General features: G+C 46.2%; 1 non-coding gene and 1 pseudogene across 1 annotated transcript; both read left to right on the plus strand.

Moving 5' to 3' along the window:
- The first annotated feature begins 18,682 nt into the window (after positions 1-18,682).
- Positions 18,683-20,492, plus strand: LOC149578922 (18S ribosomal RNA; annotated as a pseudogene).
- Positions 20,493-21,198: 706 nt separating this feature from the next.
- LOC149578923 (5.8S ribosomal RNA) lies at positions 21,199-21,352 on the plus strand. The gene has a single exon (XR_016358194.1). It is a non-coding gene; the product is annotated as a 5.8S ribosomal RNA (ribosomal RNA).
- Positions 21,353-22,744: the final 1,392 nt, after the last annotated feature.

The raw sequence follows: 22,744 nt of genomic DNA on the forward strand, positions 1-22,744 counted from the left end.
AGTCCTTTCATCAAGTCACCCCACCAAGTCGACTCTTCAAGTCCATTCATCAAGTCACCAGAACAAGTACTCTAACCAAGTCGACTCTTTAAGTCCATTCATCAAGTCACCCCACCAGGTCGGCCCGCCAAGTACTCCCAGCAAGTTGACTCTTTAAGTCTTTTCATCAGCTCACCCTGCCAAGTACTCTCACCAAGTCGACTCTTTGAGTCCGTTCATCAAGTTACCCCACCAAGTACTCTAACCAAGTCGATTCTTCAAGTGCGTTCATCAAGTCACCCCACCAAGTACTCTCACCAAGTCGACTCTTTAAGTCCTTTCATCAAGTCACCCCACCAAGTCAACTGTTTAAGTCTGTGCATCAAGTCACCAGAACAAGTACTCTCACCAAGTCGACTCTTTATGTCCCTTCATCAAGTCACCCCACCAGGTCAGCCCACCAGGTACTCCCACCAAGTTGACTCTTTAAGTCCGTTCATTAGTTCACCCCACCAAGTACTCTCACCAAGTGGACTCTTTGAGTCTGCTCATCAAGTCGAGCCACCAAGTACTCTCACCAAGTCGACTCTTTGAGTCCGTTCATCAAGTCAACCAACCAAGAGCTCTCATCGAGTCAACTCTTTAGGTCCGTTCACCAAGTCACCCCACCAAGTCAACCCTTTAAGTTCTTTCATCAAGTCACCCCACCAACTCCTCTCACCAAGTCAACTCTTTAAGTCCTTTCATCAAGTGACCCTACCAAGTCAACTCTTTAAGTCCATTCATCAAGTCACCAGGACAAGTACAAGTACTCTCACCAAGTCTACTCTTTGTGTCTGTTCATCAAGTCACCCCACTAGTTTGGCCAACCAAGTACTCCTACCAAGTCGATTCTCTAAGTCCGTTCATCAGTTCACCCCAACAAGTACTCTCACCAAGTGGACTCTTTAAGCCTGCTCATCAAGTCGAGCCACCAAGTACTCTTAGCAAGTCAACTCTTTGAGTTTGTTCATCAAGTCACCCCACAAAGTACTCTAACCAAGTCAATTCTTCAAGTGTGCTCATCAAGTCACCCCACCAAGTACTCTCACCAAGTTGACTCTTTAAGTCTATTCATCAAGTTGCCCCACCAAGTACTCTCACCAAGTCAACTCTTTAGGTCCGTTCATAGAGTCACCCCACCAATTCGACCCTTCAAGTGCGTTCATCAAGTCACCCCACCAAGTTGACTCTTGAAGTTCATTCATCAAGTCACCCCGCCAGGTCAGCCCAAAAATTACTCTCACCAAGTCGACTCTTTAAGTTTGGTCATCAAGACCCCCCACCAGGTCAGCCCACCATGTGGACTCTTTAAGCTCATTCATCAAGTCACCCCACCAAGTACTCTAACCAAGTCGATTCTTCAAGTGCGTTCATCAAGTCACCCGACCAAGTACTCTCACCAAGTTGACTCTTTAAGTCCTTTCATCAAGTCACCCCACCAAGTCGACTCTTTAAGTCTGTTCATCAAGTCACCAAAACAAGTACAAGTACTCCAACCAAGTTGACTCTTTATGTCTGTTCATCAAGTCACCCCACCAGTTCAGCCAACCAAGTACTCCCACCAAGTCGATTCTTTAAGTCCGTTCATCTGTTCACCCTGCAAAGTACTCTCACCAAGGGGACCCTTTAAGTTTTCTCATCAAGTCGATCCACCAAGTACTCTTAGCAAGTTGACTGTTTGAGTCCATTCATCAAGTCACCCCACCAAGTACTTTAACCAAGTTGATTCTTCAAGTGCACTCATCAAGTCAAGCCACGAAGTACTCTCACCAAGTCGACTCTTTGAGTATGTTCATCAAGTCACCCCACCAAGTGCTCTCACCAAGTCAACTCTTTAGGTTCGTTCATAGAGTCACTCCACCAAGTTGACCCTTCAAGTGCGTTCATCAAGTCACCCCACCAAGTCGACTCTTTAAGTTTATTCATCAAGTCACCCCACCAGGTTAGCCCACAAATTACTCTCACCAAGTCGACTCTTTAAGTCCATTCATCAAGTCACCCCACCAGGTCGGCCCACCAAGTGGACTCTTTAAGTTCGTTCATCAAGTCACCCCACCAAGTACTCTAACCAAGTCGATTCTTCAAGTGCATTCATCAAGTCACCCGACCAAGTACTCTCACCAAGTTGACTCATTAAGTCCTTTCATCAAGTCACCCCACCAAGTCAACTCTTTAAGTCCATTCATCAAGTCACCAGAACAGGTATAAGTACTCTCATCAAGTTGACTGTTTATGTCTATTCATCAAGTCAGCCCACCAGTTTAGCCAACCAAGTACTCCCACCAAGTCAATTCTTTAAGCCCGTTCATCAGTTCACCCTGCCAAGTACTCTCATCAAGTGAACCCTTTAAGTTTGCTCATCAAGTCGATCCACCAAGTACTCTCAGCAAGTTGACTGTTTGAGTCCGTTCATAAAGTCACCCCACCAAGTACTCTAACCAAGTCGATTCTTCAAGTGCGCTCATCAAGTTGAGCCACGAAGTACTCTCACCAAGTCGACTCTTTGAGTATGTTCATCAAGTCACCCCACCAAGTGCTCTCAACAAGTCAACTCTTTAGGTTCGTTCATAGAGTCACCCCACCAAGTTGACCCTTCAAGTGCGTTCATCAAGTCACCCCACCAAGTCGACTCTTTAAGTTTATTCATCAAGTCACCCCGCCAGGTTAGCCCACAAATTACTCTCACTAAGTCAACTCTTTAAGTTTGCTCATCAAGTCACCCCGCTAGGTCAGCCCACCAAGTGGACTCTTTAAGTTCGTTCATGAAGTCACTCTACCAAGTCAGCCCACCAAGTCAACTTTTTAAGTTTGTTCATCAAGTCACCTCGCCAGGTCAGCCCACCAAGTACTCTCACCAAGCCGACTCTTTAAGTTTTCTCATCAAGTCACCCCGCCAGGTCGGCCCACCAAGTACTCTCACCAGGTCGACTCTTTAGGTTTTTTCATCAAGTCACCCCACCAAGTACTCTCACAAAGTGAACTCTCTTAGTTCGTTCATCAAGTCACTCCGCCAAGTCAGCCCACCAAGTACTCTCACCAAATTGACCCTTTAAGTTCAGTCATCAAGTCACCCTGCCAGGTCGGCCCACCAAGTACTCTCACAAAGTTGACTCTTTAGGTTCGTTCATCAATTCACCCCGCTAGCTCCGCCCACCAAGTTCGTTCATCAAGTCACCCCGCCAGTTTGACCCACCAAGCACTCTCGCAAAGTTGACTCTCTAAGTTCGTTCATCGTGTCACCCTGCTAGGTCATCCCACCAAGTCACCCCGCTAGGTCGGCCCACCAAGTCGACTCTTTAAGTTCATTCATCAAGTCACCTAGCCAAGTCGGTCCACCAAGTCAACTCTTTAAGTTCGTTCATCAAGTCATGTGACCAGGTCAGCCCACTGAGTACTCTCACCAAGTTGACTCTTTAAGTTAGTTCATCAAGTCACCTTGCCAGGTCGGCCCACCAAGTACTCTCACCAAGTTGACTCTTTAAGTTTGTTCATCAAGTCTCCCTGCTAGGTTGTCCCACCAAGTCGACTCTTTAAGTTCATAAAATGGGTACCCGAGCCATTCTACTTGATTCATAATTCTCATATCGGGTAGCTTCTGATATAAAATGGTCATCAAGCCATTCTAGTCGGTGTCAAAAAATTAATCAATTTACCCCGCTAACTGAGGCAATCAAATTGCCTAACCAATGCCAATCTTTGTCTCCGTTGACAACCTCATCAAAAATGGGATCGTGGATGGCTATTCGGTCACATTTTTTATTGAATTGGGTTTTAATATACTTGTGTACTGAATGTACATTTTTGATGTCGAGTAAGCCTTGCAATAATAACTTATATAGGGGAGGTAGTGTTCTTGAAAAATGGTGGGCGAGCCAGCCTGGCTGAGCTGATCTGGGCGAGCCATGCTGGCTGACCCGATCTGGCTGAGCCGTTCTGGCCGAGCCATGCTGGCCGAGCCGATCTGGGCCAGGCATTCTAGCCGACTCAATCTGGGTGAGCCATGCTGGCCGACTCGATCTGGCCGAGCTCCAAAAATAGTGTCGTGGATGGCTATTTGGTCACATTTTTCATTGAATTAGATTTTTAAGGGAGTTGTTCCTACTATCACAGATTTCTAATGCAGAAGGAGCCTCACACTAATAGCTTATATAGGCGAGGTGGTTGTTGCGAGCCTCTCCCATGCCCCTTTCTTTGATTCAACATTGGTGTCTAGGCGGATTAGATTGTTGGGTTTTCAAACAGTGTATGCTGATGTTGAGTCAATGAAAGGGGCTTGAAGCAATCTCAGTGCTTTTACTCAGCTCTCCTTTAGATCATGTTTTATGATGACTCAATTTTGGAAATGGTGAGGTAGCGGTTGCCAATCCATGGTGTGTCTTTTTGGTGTTTTTAAAACTTGATCTAAACATGAGCCCTTATCTAGCACTCCGGTGTTGCTTGGTATAATGGCAATTTTCTATGGGAGCTTTAATATTGAATGCTCTCAACAAAAAATGGTGGCCAAGCCATGCTAGCCAATCTGATCTGGGCGAGCCATTCTGGCCGACCCGATCTGGGCGAGCCATGCTGGCGGACCCGATCTGGCCGAGCTCCAAAAATGGTGTCGTGGATGGCTGTTTGGTCACATTTTTCATTGAATTAGATTTTTAAGGGAGTTGTCTATGCTATCACAGATTTCTAATGTAGAGCGAGCCTCGCACTAATAGCTTATATAGGAGAGGTTGTTGCCATGAGCCTCTCCCATGCCCCTTTCGTTGATTCAACATTGGTGTCTAGGCGGATCAGATTTTTGGGTTTTCAAACGGTGTATGCTAATGTTGAATCAATGAAAGGGGCATGAAGCGATCTGAGTGCTTTTCCTCGACTCTCCTTTAGATCATGTTTTTCGATGACTCAATTTTGGAAAAGGTGAGGCAGCAGTTGCCAATCCATGGCGTGTCTTTTTGGTGATTTTAAAACTTGATCTAAACGTGAGCCCTTATCTAGCACTCTGACGTTGCTTGGTATAATGGCAATTTGCTATGGGTGCTCAACGCTCTAGCAATTTGTCATGGTGTACTTATCACGGCTACATGGGAGGTTTAATATCGAAAGCTCTGACCAAAAAATGGTGGCCGAGCCATGCTGGCCGATCTGATCTGGGCGAGCCATGCTGGCCGACCCGATCTGGCTTAGTCATTTTCATCGACCCGATCTGGCTCTTCTTTCTCACTCCATCGGCACAAATTTGGGAGTTGTTCGATAGTAGTTTTCATTCCAATGTGTCATTGTGGTGATCTAGAGAGCGATGCTAAGGGTGGGAGCTTGTGTCTAACATTTGGGGATGTTTGTGCAAGCGAGTAGGGGAGCTTCTCTTATCGGAACCTCTCTGTGGCGTTTGAATATAGACCCAGTGCCAACGATATCGATGGATACGAGCCTTGGATTCTAAAATTATTCAGCTAACATTGGTTTTTGTGAGAGATGGGTACGAAAGCACTTCCCGATCGCAATGTAGGAGCTCCCTAAGATCACCTCTGTGCCAACTCGATCGACACAACATTGGGAATGGTTCGATAATGGTTGTCATTCCAATGTGTCATTGGGATGTCTTGGAATGCGGCCTCTCAAGGGTGAGCTTGCGTCTAGCACTTGGATTGTGCATCATCACAAGTGAATGGGGAGATCTCTTTGTGAATGGCAACATGGTGATTGCAAGAGAAAATTGACTTAGTAGTCAGAGCATTGGCCTCGGGCCATTGTGACAGCCTTGCAATTTCTCTATAATTGCAACCTATGTTTGTGCAGTAGCAGAGTTTGCATGTAAGATTGGCCTTTGTTCTTGACAGTTCCAGGAGATGACCTCCGAAACTTTTGGATTGGGCCCCTTAAAGGTGAAATTCATCCAGTTGATTAGATGAGCTCGATGACCATTTCACTCCCTTGGCTCCATGAATTTAAATCCCATCCAGCTGCCATAGACACTCCAAATGCCGAGCCGTTGTTACCATGCCATCCTACACAGACTCCTACCCGAGCTATTCCACCTGAGCTAAGCTATTCTGCCCAATCTCCAAAAGGTGACCATTTCACCACCTTGGCTCCATGAATTCCCATCTCCTAACCGATGACAATCTTTTGCTCCTCTATCGACCTCATAAAAAATGGGGTCGTGGATGGCTGTTTCATCACATTTTTCAAGGATTTGGATTTTTAAGGCAATTGTCGGTGTGTTCGTTAATTTCTAATGTAGAGAAAGCCTCGCACTAATATCTTATATAGGAGAGGTGGTTGTTGTGAGCCTCGCCCGTGCCCCTCTCATTGATTCAATGCCGGTGTCAAGGCGGATGGATATGTCAGATTTTGAAACGGTGGACACCGACGTTGAATCAGTTAGAGGGGCATGAAGCCCACCCTCGAGGTGCTATTCCTTGACTCTCCTTTAGATCATGTTTTCTTGTCACTTAGCTGGTGCAATTTCAAAAAAAGGTTTGGCAGCAGTTGCCAGCCCTCACCGCGTCTACCTGGTGATTTTAAAAGTTGATCTAAAATGGGAGCCCTAGTCTAGCACCTCCGTCCGGTGTTGCTCGGGTATTGCATAAATTTTTTTTATCAACGCAAATTCCCCAATGAATGCCTACCCTTGGACTCTCTCTTAGATCATTGGAATATTGGCACCAACATCGTTTCTATTGGGAGGGCTGTGAAGCCATCCCGATTTTGCTATATGAGGGCTCTCTCCCCGAAGTCATTCTCTTTGCAACAACTTCTTTGGCAAAAAAATTTTGGAATGGTTTTGCAGTGGTTGTCATTCCAATGGTGCCATTGTGGTGGTTTCCTGGGCAGCGATCTGAAGGGTGAGTTGTTGTCTAGCAGTTGGGCTACGCATCACGGGTGACAAGGGAGCCTTTGTAATCGGAAGCTCCCCGTGACCATTCAATGAGAAGAGCCATTGCTTGTGTGAACAAGGACGAATGTAGCCTCAGATTCCAAACCAAATCAATGACATCGGATCTATATATAAGAGCAGAATGAAGCAACAGCTCATTTGCTATGCACGGCTCCCCAAGGTTTCTCTTCTCTCTCACTCCATCAGCACAAATTTGGGAGTTGTTCGAAAGTGGTTGTCATTCCAATGTGTCATTGCGACAATCTGGAGAGCGATGCTAAGGGCGAGAGCTTTTGTCTAGCATTTGGGATGTTTGTGTGAGCGAGCAGGGGAGCTTCTCTTATCGGAACCTCTCCATGGCCTTTGAATATATAAACCTAGTGCCGATAATATCCGATGGATACGAGCCTTGGATTCAAAATTTGTTCACAGCTAACATTGGTTTTTATGAGAGATGGGCATGAAAGCACATCCCAATTGCTACGCGGGAGCTGCCTAATTTTGCCTCTGTGCCAACTCGATCGGCCCAACATTGGGAATGGTTTGACAACGGTTGTCATTCCAATGTGTCATCGGGGGATGTCTTGGAAAGTGGTCTTTCTTTCAAGGGCGAGCTCGCGTCTAGCACTTGGATTGTGCGTCATGTCACAAGTGAATGGGGAGATCTCTTTATGAATGGAGGCATGGTGATTACAAGAGAAAATTGAATTAGTTGAAGAATTGGCCTTGGGCCATTGTGACGGCCTTGCAATTTCTCTTTAATTGCAACCTATGTTTGCGCAGTAGCCGAGTTTGCATGTAAAGATGGGCCTTATTCTTGAGAGTTCCAGGAGATGACCTCTGAAACTTTTGGATTAGGCCCCTTCGAGGTGAAATTCATCCAGTTGATTGAAAGAGCTCGATGACCATTTTAGTCCCTTGGCTCCATGAACTCACATCTCCTAACTGATGACAATCTTTTGCTCCTTTGCCGACCTCATAAAAAATTAGGTTGTGAATGGCTGTTTGGTCAGAATTTTCAAGGATTTGGATTTTTAAGGTAGTTGTCGGTGTGTTTGCTAATTTCTAATGCAGATCAAGTCTCACACTAATAGCTTCTATAGGAGAGGTGGTTGCTATGAGCCTCTCCCGTGCCCCTCTCATTGATTCAATGCCAGTGTCAAGGCGGATGGATATGTCAGATTTTGAAACGGTGGATGCCGACGTTGAATCAATTAGAGGGGCATGAAGCCCACCCTCGATGTACTATTCCTTGACTCTCCTTTAGATCATGGCTTCTTGTCACTCAGCTGGCACAATTTTGAAAAAAGGTTTGGTAGTGGTTGCCAGCCCTCACTGTGTCTATTTGGTGATTTTAAAACTCGATCTAAAATGGGAGCCCTCATCTAACAACTCTGTCTAGTGTTTCTCGGGTATTGGATAAAGTTCTGCTATCGGCGCGAATCCCCCAATGAGGTGGGTGGTGGGCGGTCTAGCAAATTTTTTTTTGTGCCTATCACGGCTACAATAGGAGACGTCATTGCCGCAAGCCTCTCCTATGCCCCCCTCATTGATTCAATGCTGGTGTCAAGGCGTATGGATATGTTAGATTTTGAAATGGTGGATGCCGAAGTTGAATCAATTAGAGGGGCATGAAGCCCACCCTCGAGGTGCTATTCCTTGACTCTCCTTTAGATCATGTTTTCTTGACACTCAGCTGGCAAAATTTTGGAAAAAGGTTTGGCAGCGGTTTCCAGCCCTCACCGCATCTACTTGGTGATTTTAAAACTTGATCTAAAATGGGAGCCTTCATCTAGCACCTCTGTTTGGTGTTGCTCAGGTATTGCATAATTTTTTTCTATCGGTGCGAATCCCCCAACAAATACCTACCCTTGGACTCTCTCTTAGATCACCTTCTTCGATCACTCGATCGACACAATTACGAAAGAGACTTGGCAGCAGTTTCCATTCTACAGCACGTCTGTTCAGCGATTTCGAAGTTGATCTAATGGCGAGCCCTTGTCTAGCCATGAGGTGGGTGGTGGGTGGTCTAGCAAATTTTTTTGTGTGCCTATCACAACTACAATAGGAGAGGTCATTACCATGAGCCTCTCCTATGCCCCCCTCATTGATTCAATGCTGGTGTAAAGGCGTATGGATATGTCAGATTTTGAAATGGTGGATGCCGACGTTGAATCAATTAGAGGGGCATGAAGCCCACCCTCGAGGTGCTATTCCTCGACTCTCCTTTAGATCATGTTTTCTTGACACTCAGCTGGCGCAATTTTGGAAAAAGGTTTGGCAGCAGTTTCTAGCCCTCACCGCGTCTACTTGGTGATTTTAAAACTTGATCTAAAATGGGAGCCCTCGTCTAGCACCCCCATCCGGTGTTGCTCAAGTATTGAATAATTTTTTGCTATCGGCGCGAATCCCCCAACGAATGCCTACCCTTGAACTCTCACTTAGATCACCTTCTTTGATCACTCGATCGACATAATTATGGAAGAGACTTGGCAGTAGTTGCCATTCTACAGCGCGTCTGTTCAGCGATTCCAAGGTTGATCTAATGGCGAGCCCTTGTCTAGCCATGAGGTGGGTGGTGGGTGCCCTAGAAAAGTTTTTTGTGTGCCTATCATGGCTACAATGGGAGAGGTCATTGTCGTGAGCCTCTCCCATGCCCCCCTCATGTATTCAATGTCGGTGTCAGGGCGGATGGATATGTCAGATTTTGAAACGGTGGACGCCAACGTTGAATCAATAAGAAGGGCATGAAGCCCACCCTCGATGTGCTATTCCTCGAATCTCCTTTAGATCATGTTTTTTTGTCACTTAGCTGGCGCAATTTCAGAAAAAGGTTTGGCAGTGGTTGTCAGCCCTCACCCATCTACTTGGTAATTTTAAAACTCAATCTAAAATGGGAGCCCTTGTCTAGCACCTCTGTCTGGTGTTGCTTAGGTATTGCATAAATTTTTGATATCAGTGCGAATCCCCCAATGAATGCCTACCCTTGGACTCTCTCTTAGATCACCTTCCTCAATCTCTCGATTGACACAATTATTGAAGAGGCTTGGCAACGGTTGCCATTCTACAGCGCGTCTTTTCAGCGATTTCGAAGTTGGTCTAACGGCGAGCCCTTGTCTAGCCATGAGGTGGGTGGTGGGAGCTCTAGCAAAGTTTTTTGTGTGCCTATCATGGCTACAACAGGAGAGGTCATTGCCATGAGCCTCTCCTATGCCCCCCTCATTGATTCAACACCAATGTCAAGGAAGATGGATATGTCAGATTTTGAAACGGTGGACGCCGACATTGAATCAATTAGAGGGGCATGAAGCCCACCCTCAAGGTGTTATTCCTCGACTCTCCTTTAGATCATGTTTTCTTGTCACTCAGCTAGTGTAATTTCAAAAAAAGGTTTGGTAGTGGTTGCCAGCCCTCACTGCATCTACTTGGTGATTTTAAAACTTGATCTAAAATGGGAGCAATCGTCTAGCACCTCTGTCCGATGTTGTTCGGGTATTGCATAAATTTTTGCTATCGACATGAATCCCCTAATGAATGCCTACCCTTGGACCCTCTCTTAGATCACCTTCTTTGATCACACAACTGATGCAATTACGGAAGAGCCTTGGTAGTGGTTTCCATTCTACACCGCATCTATTCCACAATTTCGAAGTTGATGTAATGGCAAGTCCTTGTCTAGCCATGAGGTGGGTGCTTGGCGCTCTAGCAATTTTTTGTGTGCCTATCGCGGCTACAATGGGAGCTTTGATAACAAAAGCTCTCGGTGACCCTCCCCAATAGAATCAATGCTAGTGTTCAAGAAAGACACGTTATTTGGATTTGGAATATTGGCACCAGCATCCTTTCTATTGGGAGGGCCATGAAGCCATCTCTATTTTGCTATGCGAGGGCTCTCTCCCTAGAGTTGTTCTATTTCCAACAACTTCTTTGGCACAAAATTTTCAGAATGGTTCAGTAGCAGTTGTTATTCCAATGGTACCATTGTGGTGGTTGCCTAGGTAGCAATCTGAAGGGCGAGCCGTCATCTAGCAGTTGGGCTGCGCATCACGAGTGACAAGGGAGCCTTTGTTATTAGAAGCTCCCCATGGCCATTCGATTAGAATAGCCATTGCTTGTGTGAGCAAGGAAAAATGTTGCTATGCATGGCTCCCCAAAGTTGCTCTTCTTTGTCACTCCATCGCCACAATTTCGGGAGTTGTTCAATAGTGGTTGTCATTCCAATGTGTCATTAGACCCTGTGGCAACAATATCGATGGATGCGAGCCCTTGGATTCCAAATTTGTTCACAGCTAACATTGGTTTTTGTGAGAGATGGGTACAGAAGCACATCCCGATTGCTACGCGGGAGCTCCCTAAGGTTGCCTCTGTGCCAACTCGATCCGCACAACATTGGGAATGGTTTGATAGTGGTTGTCATTCCAATGTGTCTTCGAGGGATGTCTTGGAAAGTTTCCTTTCAAGGGCCAGCTCACGTCTAGCACTTGCATTGTGCATTGCATCACAAGTGAATGTGGAGATCTCTTTGTGAATGATGACATGGTGATTGCAAGAGAAAATTGACTTAGTCAGAGCATTGGCCTCGGGCCATTGTGACGGCCTTGCAATTTCTCTTTAATTGCAACCTATGTTTGTGCAGTAGTAGAGTTTGCATGTAAGATGGGCCTTGTTCTTGAGAGTTCCAGGAGATGACCTCCGAAACTTTTGGATTAGGCCCCTTCAAGGTGAAATTCATCAAGTTGATCAGATGAAGCTCGATGTGCTTGTATCTATTCCGAGATGGTAATGATGGTCATTAATTTGTGGCGGTGAGTATATCCCATTCGGTAATCACAATGGCAAAGTTGGTGGGAAGTACTTGTCACTTTGTTTTGTTGGATATACCCTATATGTAGGTGTCTGCATGGCTTGCAACACACTGCACATTTGGTGTTCGATTCTAAGATGTGCTTGTTGCTGAGTGTGTATGGAATTGTACCTTTTAGCCAAGGTCTCCGTCTCTTGGCACATTCTATCATTGCATTTTTATCCTACCCAGACGGCAAGAAGGAAAGAGATGGTTGCACGAGTGCATTGTTCGACGTCCCTAATTTCATCAAGGGTCCACTCTCCACCCTAAGTTTTTATTGATTGGTACAGCCTTGGGATTGAGAGGGGTGCCGGCAAAAGGTTTGGTTGCCACATAATTTATTTGCTAGTGCATTCTCGGTGCATGCTTGCCTCTTCACTGTCTCATCCTATAGAAGTGCATGGCACTGTTGTGATAGCCTTTCTAGTCCAGGCCAATAGAAGCATAGAGTATTAGTGATAATTTTTTTTTGGATGTGGAAAATCTCCATGCCCTGTCCTGCCCTGTACGATCCGAATGGTTGTGGCTCATGGGTTCTGCAGGAGATACTCTTCTTTAGCTCCCCCCTAAAGAGAGTGTTTGGTGTTTGCATTATGTGGACAAAAAGCCCAAGGCATTTCAACTCTCTTCAGATGCAAAATTCTGGGAGGGCTTGTCGAAGTATGGCCATTTGTACGGGGTGCACCAAAAAGTGTGTAGGGGGCATATGCCTAGGAAATGGATGTCTCTGAGTGTTCTTACTCAGTCGTGTGCTTGGTGTACATCTTTGCATTACAACTCTACTGCGAGCATTTGTGATTCGAGCATTTTGGGGGAACGGGTTTCATACGAGATGTTCTTCTCAGGCTCCTACGAACTAGAGCACTCGTCTTTGCAATGCTCCGACAAGTGCAGGCCCAACGTGTCTATCTAGGGCAAGAAATCACATGAATGCTTTTTGTTGAGATGTGGGTGCTTGCGGGTGGTTTCCTCATGGTGTAGTTCTTCAGTATGTGCATGTGCATGAGATTGAAGCTTTTTTGACAATGCTAGTGTGAGTGTTCACCCGTAGAAACTTTTTTGTACCTATGCTAGCAGATCACGTGTCATGAGGAATGGTTAGCGAGGCTATTCTAGGAAAGGAGATATTTGCTAGAGGTTAGACATGTCCGTATATGTAGGTGGGCTCTCATCACCTATAAATGTGTAGAGGGGGTGTTATAAACGATGGCCTTGAGCGGCCTTATAATTGAGGTGGTCGCGTGCACAGTGATGCCCCCACCAATCACATAACCAACCATGTTTTTGACTCATAGGTTCCTTCACCCTTTAGCACGGTGGTCTCCGTTGGCACTTCGGCAACCAGCTCTTCATCATGGGAAAATGTTTGTTGTGATCAAGAAGGATTTTGTCTATGCAGGTGCACCTCAATAGGTGTGTAGGAGGCATATGCCTGGGAAATGAATGTCTCTGAGTGGCCTTACAATTGAGGTGGCTACGTGCGCGGTGCATCTCGTATAGACTTGAGGCTTCTTTCCGAGTAGTGGTGACAGTGAGTTCGAGGGTAAAGGGTTCCATATGGGATGTTCTTCCTAGGTGCCTATGAACCGAGGCTCCCTGTACGGCCCTCTTCGGTCGACGATGGGACACTTTCCTCTTGTGTGAAATCTTTGAGCATTGCGAGTCCTGCATGTGCTGTGAACGTCATTCTTGTTGCTTGTGTGGCAGATTATGTTTGGATGCATGACAGAGTGAATGCAAATTTTGGTTTCCCATCGTGATGGGCATCTCTTGGCTGTAGCAGGTCTTGGGGGTCCCCTCATTGTTAGAATCTACTTGGTCGATCCTGCCAGTTTTCATATGCTTGTCTCAAAGATTAAGCCATGCATGTCTAAGTATGAACTATTTCAGACTGTGAAACTACAGATGGCTCATTAAATAAGTTATAGTTTCTTTGATGGTACTTTGCTACTCGAATAACCGTAGTAATTCGAGAGCTAATACATGCACCAAATCCTGACTCTCAAAAGGGATGCATTTATTAGATAAAAGGCCAGTGTGGGCTTGACCGCTATTCCTGTGATTCATGATAACTCGATGGATTGCACGACCTTTGTGTTGGCGACACTTCATTCAAATTTCTGCCCTATCAACTTTTGATGGTAGGATAGAGGCCTACCATGGTGGTGACGGGTGTTGGAGAATTAGGGTTTGATTCTGGAGAGGTAGCCTAAGAAACGGCTACCACATCCAAGGAAGGCAGCAAGCACGCAAATTACCCAATCCTGATATGGGGAGGTAGTGACAATAAATAACAATACTGGGCTCATCGAGTCTGGTAATTGGAATGAGTACAATCTAAACCCCTTAACAAGGATCCAATTGAGGGCAATTCTAGTGCCAGTAGCTGTGGTAATTCCAGCTCCAATAGCGTATATTTAAGTGGTTGCCAGCCCTCACCGCGTCTACTTGGTGATTTTAAAACTCAGTCTAAAACGGGAGACCTCGTCTAGCACCTCCGTCTGGTGTTGCTCAGGTATTGCATAAATTTTTTCTATCGGTGCAAATCCCCCAATGATTTCCTACCCTTAGAATTTCTCTTAGATCACCTTCCTCATTCTCTTGACAGACGCAATTACGAAAGAGACTTGGTAGCAGTTGCCATTCTACAGTGTGTCTGTTCAACAATTTCAAAGTTGATCTAACGGCGAGCCCTTGTCTAGCCATGAGGTGGGTGGTGGGCACTCTAGAAAAGTTTTTTGTGTGCCTTTCATGGCTACAATAGGAGAGGTTATTGCTGTGAGCCTCTCCCATGCCCCCCTCATTAATTCAACGCTACTGTCAAGGCGGATGGATATGTCAGATTTTGAAATGGTGGACACCGATGTTGAATCAATTAGAGGGGCATGAAGCCCACCCTCGAGGGTGCTATTCCTAGACTCTCCTTTAGATCATGTTTTCTTGTCACTCAGTTGGTGCAATTTCAGAAAAAGGTTTGGCAGTGGTTGCTAGCCCTCACCATGTCTACTTGGTGATTTTAAAACATGATTTAAAATGGGAGCCCTCATCTAGCACCTCCATCCGATATTGCTCGGTTATTGCATAAATTTATGCCATCGGCATGAATCCCCCAATGAATTCCTATGCTTGGACCCTCTCCTAGATCACCTTCTTCAATCACTCAACTGACGCAATTACGAAAGAGACTTGGTAGTGGTTGCCATTCTACACTACGTCTGTTCTGCGATTTCAAAGTTGATCTAATGGCGAGCCCTTGTTTATAGCCATGAGGTGGGTGCTTGGTGCTCTAGCAAAAAATTTTGCATGCCTATCATGGCTACAATGGGAGAGGTGGTTGCCTCGAGCCTCTCCCATGCCCCCCTTATTGATTCAACGCCACTGTCAGGGTGGATGGATATGTCTGATTTTGAAATGGTGGATGCTGATGTTGAATCAATTAGAGGGGCATGAAGCCCACCCTCGAGGGTTCTATTCCTGGACTCTCCTTTAGATCATGTTTTCTTGTCACTTAGCTGGCACAATTTTGGAAAAAGGTTTGGCAGTGGTTACCAGCCCTCACTGCAACTTCTTGGTGATTTTAGAACTCGATCTAAAACAGGAGCCCTCATCTAGCACCTTTGTTCGGTGTTGATCGGGTATTGCATAAATTTATGCCATTGATGTGAATCCCCCAACGAATGCCTACCCTTGGACCCTCTCTTATATCACCTTCTTCAATCACTCGACTGACGCAATTACAGAAGAGACTTGGTAGCAGTTGCCATTCTACACCGCGTCTGTTCTATGATTTTGAAGTTGATCTAATGGCGAGCCCTTGTCTCTAGGCATGAGGTGGGTGCTTGGCACTCTAGAAAAATTTTTTGTGTGCCTATTGTGGCTACAATAGGAGGCTTTGATAAAAAAAGCTCTCAGTGACCCTCCCCAATAGAATTGGTGCTGGTGTTCGAGAAAGACACGTTATTCGGATTTCGAATATTGGCACCAGCATCGTTTCTATTGGAAGGGCCATGAAGCCATCCTGATTTTGGTATGTGAGTGCTCTCTCCCTAGAGTTATTCTCTTCACAACAACTTCTTTGGTGCAAAATTTCCGGAATGGTTTTGCAGCGGTTGTCATTCCAATGGTACCGTTGTGGTGGTTGCCTGGGCAGCGATCTGAATGGCGAACCGTCATCTAGCAGATGGGCTGCGCATCATGAGTGAAAAGGGAGCCTTTGTTATCAGAAGCTCCCCGTGGCCATTCAATCAGAAGAGCCATTTCTGGTGTGGGCAAGGATGAATGTAGCCTTGGATTCCAAATGAAATCAGCAACATCGGATCTATATAAGAGCGGAATGAAGGAGCAACCCATTTGCTATGTGCCTCTCCCCAAAGTTGCTCTTCTTTCTCACTCCCTTGCCACAATATGGGAGTTGTTCGATAGCAGTTGTCATTCGAATTTGTCATTATGGTGATCTAGAGAGCGATGCTAAGGGTGGGAGGTTGTGTCTAGAATTTGGGATGTTTGTGCGAGCAAGTAGGGGGGCTTCTCTTCTCGAAACCTCTCCGTGGCCTCTGTATATAGACCCAGTGCCGACGATATTGATGGATGCGAGCCCTTGGATTCCAAATTTGTTCACACCTAACATTGGTCTTTATGAGAGATGGGTACGAAAGCACATCCTGATTGCTACGCAGGAGCTCCCTAAGGTTGCCTTTGTGCCAGCTCGATCGGAACAACATTGGGAATGGTTTGACAATGGTTGTCGTTCCAATGTGTCATTGGGGGATGCCTTGGAAAGTGGCCTTTCAAGGGCAAGCTTGTGTCTAGCACTTGGATTGTGCGTCGAGTCACAAGTCAATGGGGAGATCTCTCTGTGAATGGCAGCATGGTGATTGCAAGAGAAAATTGACTTAGTCAGAGCATTGGCCTCGGGCCATTGTGATGGCCTTGCAATTTCTCTTTAATTGCAACCTATGTTTGCGCAATAGAAGAGTTTGCATGTAAGATGGTCCTTGTTCTTGAGAGTTCCAGGAGATGACCTCTGAAACTTTTGGATTAGGCCCCTTGAAGGTGAAATTCATCCAGTTGATCGGATGAAGCTCGATGTGCTTGTATCTATTCCGAGATGGTAATGATGGTCATTAATCTGTGGCGGTGAGTATATCCCATTTAGTAATCGCAATGGTGAAGTTGGTGGGAAGTACTTGTCACTTTGTTTTGTTGGATATACCCTATATGTAGGTGTCTGCATGGCTTGCAACACACTACACATTTGGTGTTCGATTCTAAGATGCGCTTGTTGCTAAGTGTGTATGGAGTTGTATCTTTTTGCGAAGGGCTTCGTCTCATTGGCACATTCTATCATTGCATTTTTATCCTGCCCGGATGGCAAGAAGGAAAGAGATGGTTGCATGGGTGAATTGCTCGATATCCCTAATTTCATCAAGGGTCCACTCTCCACCCTAAGCTTTTGCTGATTGGTAGAGCCTTGGGATTGAGAGGGGGGCCGCCAAAAAGTTTGGTTGCCACATAATTTATTCACTAGTGCATTCTCGGTGCGTGCTTGCCTCTTCACTATCTCATGCTACCGAAGTGCATGGCACTGTCGTGATAGCCTTTGTGGTCCGGACCAGTAGAAGCGTAGAGTATTACCGATAATTTTTGTTTGGATGCAGAAACTCTCCATGCCCTGTCTTGCCTTGTGCAATCCGAATGGCTGCGGCTCATGGGTTTTGCGAGAAATACTCTTCTTCAGCTCCCCACTAAAGAGAGCGTTTAGTGTTTGCATTGTGTGGACAAAAAGCCCAAGGCATTTCATCTCTCTTCAGATGTGAAATTCTAGGAGGGCTTGTCAAAGTATGGCTATTTGTATGGGGTGCACCAAAAAGCATGTAGGGGGCATATGCCTGGGAAATGGATGTCTCTAAGTGTCCTTACTCAATCATGTGCATGGTGTACATCTTTGCATTACAACTCGGCTACAAGAATTTGTGATTCGAACATTTTGGGGGAACGGGTTTCGTATGAGATGTTCTTCTCAGGCTCCTGTGAACCAGAGTGCTCATCTTTGCAATGCTCTGACAAGTGCAGGCCCAAGGTGTCTGTCTAGGGGAAGAAATCGCACAAATGCTTTTTGCCGAGATGTGGGTGCTCGCGGGTGGTTCCCTCGCAGTGCAGTTCTTCGATATGTGCATGTGCATGAGATTGAAGCTTGTTCGAAAATGCTAGTGTGAGTGTTCACCTGTAGGAACTTTTTTGTACCTGCATTGGTAGATCACGTGTCACGGGGAACGGTTAGAGAGGCTATATGCGGGTGGGCTCTCATCACCTATAAATTTGCAGAGGGGGTGTTATACATGATGCCCTTGAGTGACCTTATAATTGAGGTGTTCGCATGCACAGTAATGCCCCTGCCAATCGCATAACCAACCATGTTTTCGACTCGCACGACCCTTCACCCTTCAGCATGGTGGTCTCCATTGGCACTTTGGCAACCAGCTCTTCGTCATGGAAAAATGTTTGTTGCAATCCAGAAGGATTTTGTCTGTGCGATTGCACCTCAACAGGCATGTAGGAGGCATATGCCTGGGAAATGGATGTCTCTGAGTGGCCTTACAATTGAGGTGGCTATGTGCACGGTGCATCTCATACAGACTCGAGGATTCTTTTCAAGTAGTGGCAACAAAGAGTTTGAGGGTAAAGGGTTCCATACAGGATGTTCTTCCTAGGTGCCTATGAACCGAGGCTCCCTATTTGGCCCTCTCCGATCGACGATAGGACACTTTCCTCTTGTGTGAAATCTTTGAGCATTGCGACTCCTGCATGTGCTGTGAACGTCATTCTTGTTGCTTGTGCGGTGGATTATGTTTGGATGCATGATGGAGCGAACGCAAATTTTGGTTTCCCATCGCGGCATGCATCCCTTGGCTGTAGCAGGTCTTGGGGTTCCCCTCATTGATAGAGGCTACCTGGTTGATCCTGCCAGTAGTCATATGCTTGTCTCAAAGATTAAGCCATGCATGTCTAAGTATGAACTATTTCAGACTGTGAAACTATGGATGGCTCAATAAATTAGTTATAGTTTCTTTAATGGTACTTTGTTACTCGAATAATCATAGTAATTCTAGAGCTAATACGTGCACCAAATCCCAACTCTCGGAAGGGATGGATTTATTAGATAAAAGGCCAGCGCGGGCTCGCCCGCTATTTCGGTGATTCATGATAACTCGACAGATTGCACGGCCTTTGTGCTGGCAACAATTCATTCAAATATCTACCCTATCAACTTTTGATGGTAGGATAGAGGCCTTCCATGGTGGTGATGGGTGAAAGAGAATTACGGTTTGATTCCGAAGTGGGAGCCTGAGAAATAGCTACCACATCCAAGGAAGGCAGTAGGCACACAAATTACCCAATCTTGACACGGGGAGGTAGTGACAATAAATAACAATACTGGGCTCATCAAGTCTGGCAATTGGAATGAGTACAATCTAAATCCCTTAACGAGGATCTATTGGAGGGCAAGTCTGGTGCCAGTAGCTGCAATAATTCCAGCTCCAATAGTGTATATTTAAGTTGTTGGAGTTGAAAAGCTTGTTTTTGAACCTTGGGTCGTCATGGCCGATCCGCCTTCTGGGTGTGCACTGGCCCTCACGTCCCTTCTACAAGTGGCGTGTTCCTAGTCTTAATTGGCTGGGTCATGGTTTCAACATCGTTACTTTGAAAAAATTAGAGTGCTCAAAGAAAGCCTATGCTCTGAATACATTAGCATGGAATAATGCAATAGGAGTCTGGTTCTGTTCCGTTGGCCTTCGGGACCAGAGTAATGATTAATAGGGACTGTTGGGGGCATTCTTATTTCATTGTCAGAGGTAAAATTCTTGGATTTATGGAAGATGAACCACTGTGAAAGCATTTGCCAAGGATGTTTTCATTAATCAAGAATGAAGTTGGGGGCTTGAAGATGATCAGATACCGTCCTAGTCTCAACCATAAATGATGCTGACCAGGGATCAGCGGATGTTGCTCTAAGGACTCTGCCAGCAGCTTTTGAGAAATTAGAGTGTTTGGGCTCTGGGGGGAGTATGGTCACAAGTCTGAAACTTAAAGGAATTGATGGAAGGGCAACACCAGGAGTGGAGCCTATGGCTTAATTTGACTCAACATGGGGAAACTTACCAGGTCCAGACATAGTAAGGATTGATAGATTGAGAGCTCTTTCTTGATTCTATGGGTGGTGGTGCATGGCCATTCTTAGTTGGTGGAGTGATTTGTCTAGTTAATTCCATTAACAAATGAGACCTTAGCTTGCTAACTAGCTACACGAAGGTTCCCCTTCACGGCCAACTTCTTAGAGGGACTATGGCCTCCTAGGCCATGGAAGTTTGAGGCAATAATAGGTCTGTGATGCCCTTAGATGTTCTGGGCTGCACGCACGCTACACTGATGCAACCAATGAGTTTCTCTCCCTGGCCTGAAAGGTTTGGGAAATCTTGCCAAATTGCATCGTGATGGGGATAGACCATTGCAATTATTGATCTTCAATGAGGAATTCCTAGTAAGTGCGAGTCATCAGCTCGCGTTGACTATGTCCCTGCCCTTTGTACACATGGCCCGTCGCTCCTACTAATTGAATGATCTAGTGAAGTGTTCGAATCATGATGATGATGGTGGTTCCTATCGGTGACATCGCGAGAAGTTGACTGAACCTTATCATTTAGAGGAAGGAGAAGTCATAACAAGGTTACCGTAGGTGAACCTGCGGTAGGATCATTGTCAGTTTGAGACCCTAAATCATGTAGGGGATGGAGCTAGCCTCCTCCCTGCCCCTAAAATCTTGATGATGTGTGGACACTTGGCCCTACAGCGATGTGCTAGATGGCCAAGCTATGGGTCTAGCACTGTCAAGGTCGAGGGTCACATCGAATGCCCATGATCGAAAGCGTGGATTCCCCACGAGGTGAAGAAGAGACTCGGATGCAATCTGGATTAGGATCGGTGCCTTCGAATGATGTCTGCGTCGAAGTGAGAGGTCTCTACTCGGTTGCAGTTTAGAGGGGGTTCAGACCTTGTCCCCTATTGAGATTTCATGGTCCGATCATGTGCACAGCACTATGCCAGGGATCCATCATTTCGACGGCGGCAAGTCAGGACTGCCGCAACCCCCCGTTGCCTTGCCTAGGTGTGTTGACTCGTCACTTGGAGCGTTCTGTGTTTAGGATGGGTGGACTCGCATGATTTGCAAGGTAGGGGCCCCTTTCACTGACATGGCTCTCCCATGTGTCACCTCCCACCTTGTTGAGATGATATGTCAAGGACACACCACAGCATTTCTTGTCGCACCCATTGGGTGCTCAGGGTTCAGGATGTGTCAACACCCAACACACAGGTGCATCGCGCACCTTAGAAATCCAAAGAACGAAGTTTGAGCCAGTGCCTTGCACGCTTGGGTCATCGAAAGGCAAAAACAAAACAAAATCATGACTCTCAACAACGGATATCTCAGCTCTCACTACAATGAAGAATGTAGCGAAATGCGATACTTAGTGTGAATTGCAGAATCTCGTGAATCATCAAGTCTTTTAATGCAAGTTGCGCCCAAGGCCTTGAAAAAGGGCATGTCTACTTGGGCGACGCACTACAAAATTTTGCCCTCCCTAGCAAGGAGCGGAGATGGCCATCCGTGTCCGCAAGTGGTGCGCGGTTGGCCGAAATGAGCACGAGGTCTGTCGATCTGTCGCGATGAGCGGTGGCTTGCAAAGGTCGGCATTGGTTTGCACTGATCGAACGATTCCTCAAGAGGAACTTTATTCTGGGCTCAGTGGCCTGCCACAGTGCGGGCATTGCTACATCTCTACTGCATCCCCAAGTCAAGTGTGAGTACTCACTGAGTTTAAGCATATCAATAAGCGGAGGAAAAGAAACTTACCAGGATTCCCCTAGTAACGGTGAGCGAACCGGGAAGAGCCCAACATGAAAATCGACGGTCGCGCCTATCGAATTGTAGTCTATAGAAGTGTCCTCAGTGACAGACTAGGCCCAAGTCCCCTTGAAGGGAGTGCCAGAGAGGGTGAGAGCCCTATTGGGCTCGGACCCTGTCGTACCATGAGGCACTGTCGGCAAGTCGGGTTATTTGGGAACCCAGCCCTAATTGGGTGGTAAATTTTGTCCAAGGCTAAATACGGGCGAGAGAATGATAGCGAATAGGTACTACGAGGGAAAGATAAAAAGGACTTTGAAAAGAGAGTTAAAGAGTGCTTGAAATTGTTGAGAGGGAAGCGGATGGAGACCGGCGATGTGCCCCAGTTGGATGTAGAACGGTGTGAGCCAGTCTGCCGCTCGGTTCGGGGGATGTGCCAGCGTGGGTTGTCACGGTGGCACAAGCGCAACCTTCTGGTTGCATAAAATACTTCTATCGTGACGGTCGAGGAGTGAAGTGCACGCCTTTACGGTGGGCTCTCTGGCACCTGTGCACTCATGGCGCTGGCTAGCAGGCTTTCAATCTAACCTGTCTTGAAACACAGACCAAGGAGTCTAACATGTGTGTGAGTTGGCAGGTTGGGAAAACCTGCGAGGTGCAAGGAAGCTGACTAGAGAGATCCCCTCTCGGGGTGTGCACCATTGATCGACCCTAATCTTCTGTGAAGGGTTTGAGTGCGAGCACACCTGTTGGGACCCGAAAGATGGTGAACTGTGCCTGAGCAGGGCAAAGCTAGAGGAAACTCTGGTGGAGGCCCGCAATGATACTAACGTGCAAATCATTCATTTGACTTGGGTATAGGGGCAAAAGAATAATCGAATCGTCTAGTAGCTGGTTTCCTCCAAAGTTTCCCTCAGGATAGCTAGAGCTCACGTGGGAGTTTTATCGGGTAAAGCAAATGATTAGAGGCATCAAGGGCATAACGCCCTTGACCTATTCTCAAACTTTAAATAGGTAAGTCAGTATGACTGCTCTATTGAGCCACGCCACAAAATCACAAGCTCCAAGTGGGCCATTTTTGGTAAGCAAAAATTATGGGCGGGAGGGA

The sequence above is a fragment of the Cupressus sempervirens genome, chromosome 1, assembly GCF_028749045.1.
Source record: "Cupressus sempervirens isolate cs-2001-9-10 chromosome 1, ASM2874904v1, whole genome shotgun sequence".
Taxonomy (NCBI): Eukaryota; Viridiplantae; Streptophyta; class Pinopsida; order Cupressales; family Cupressaceae; genus Cupressus; species Cupressus sempervirens.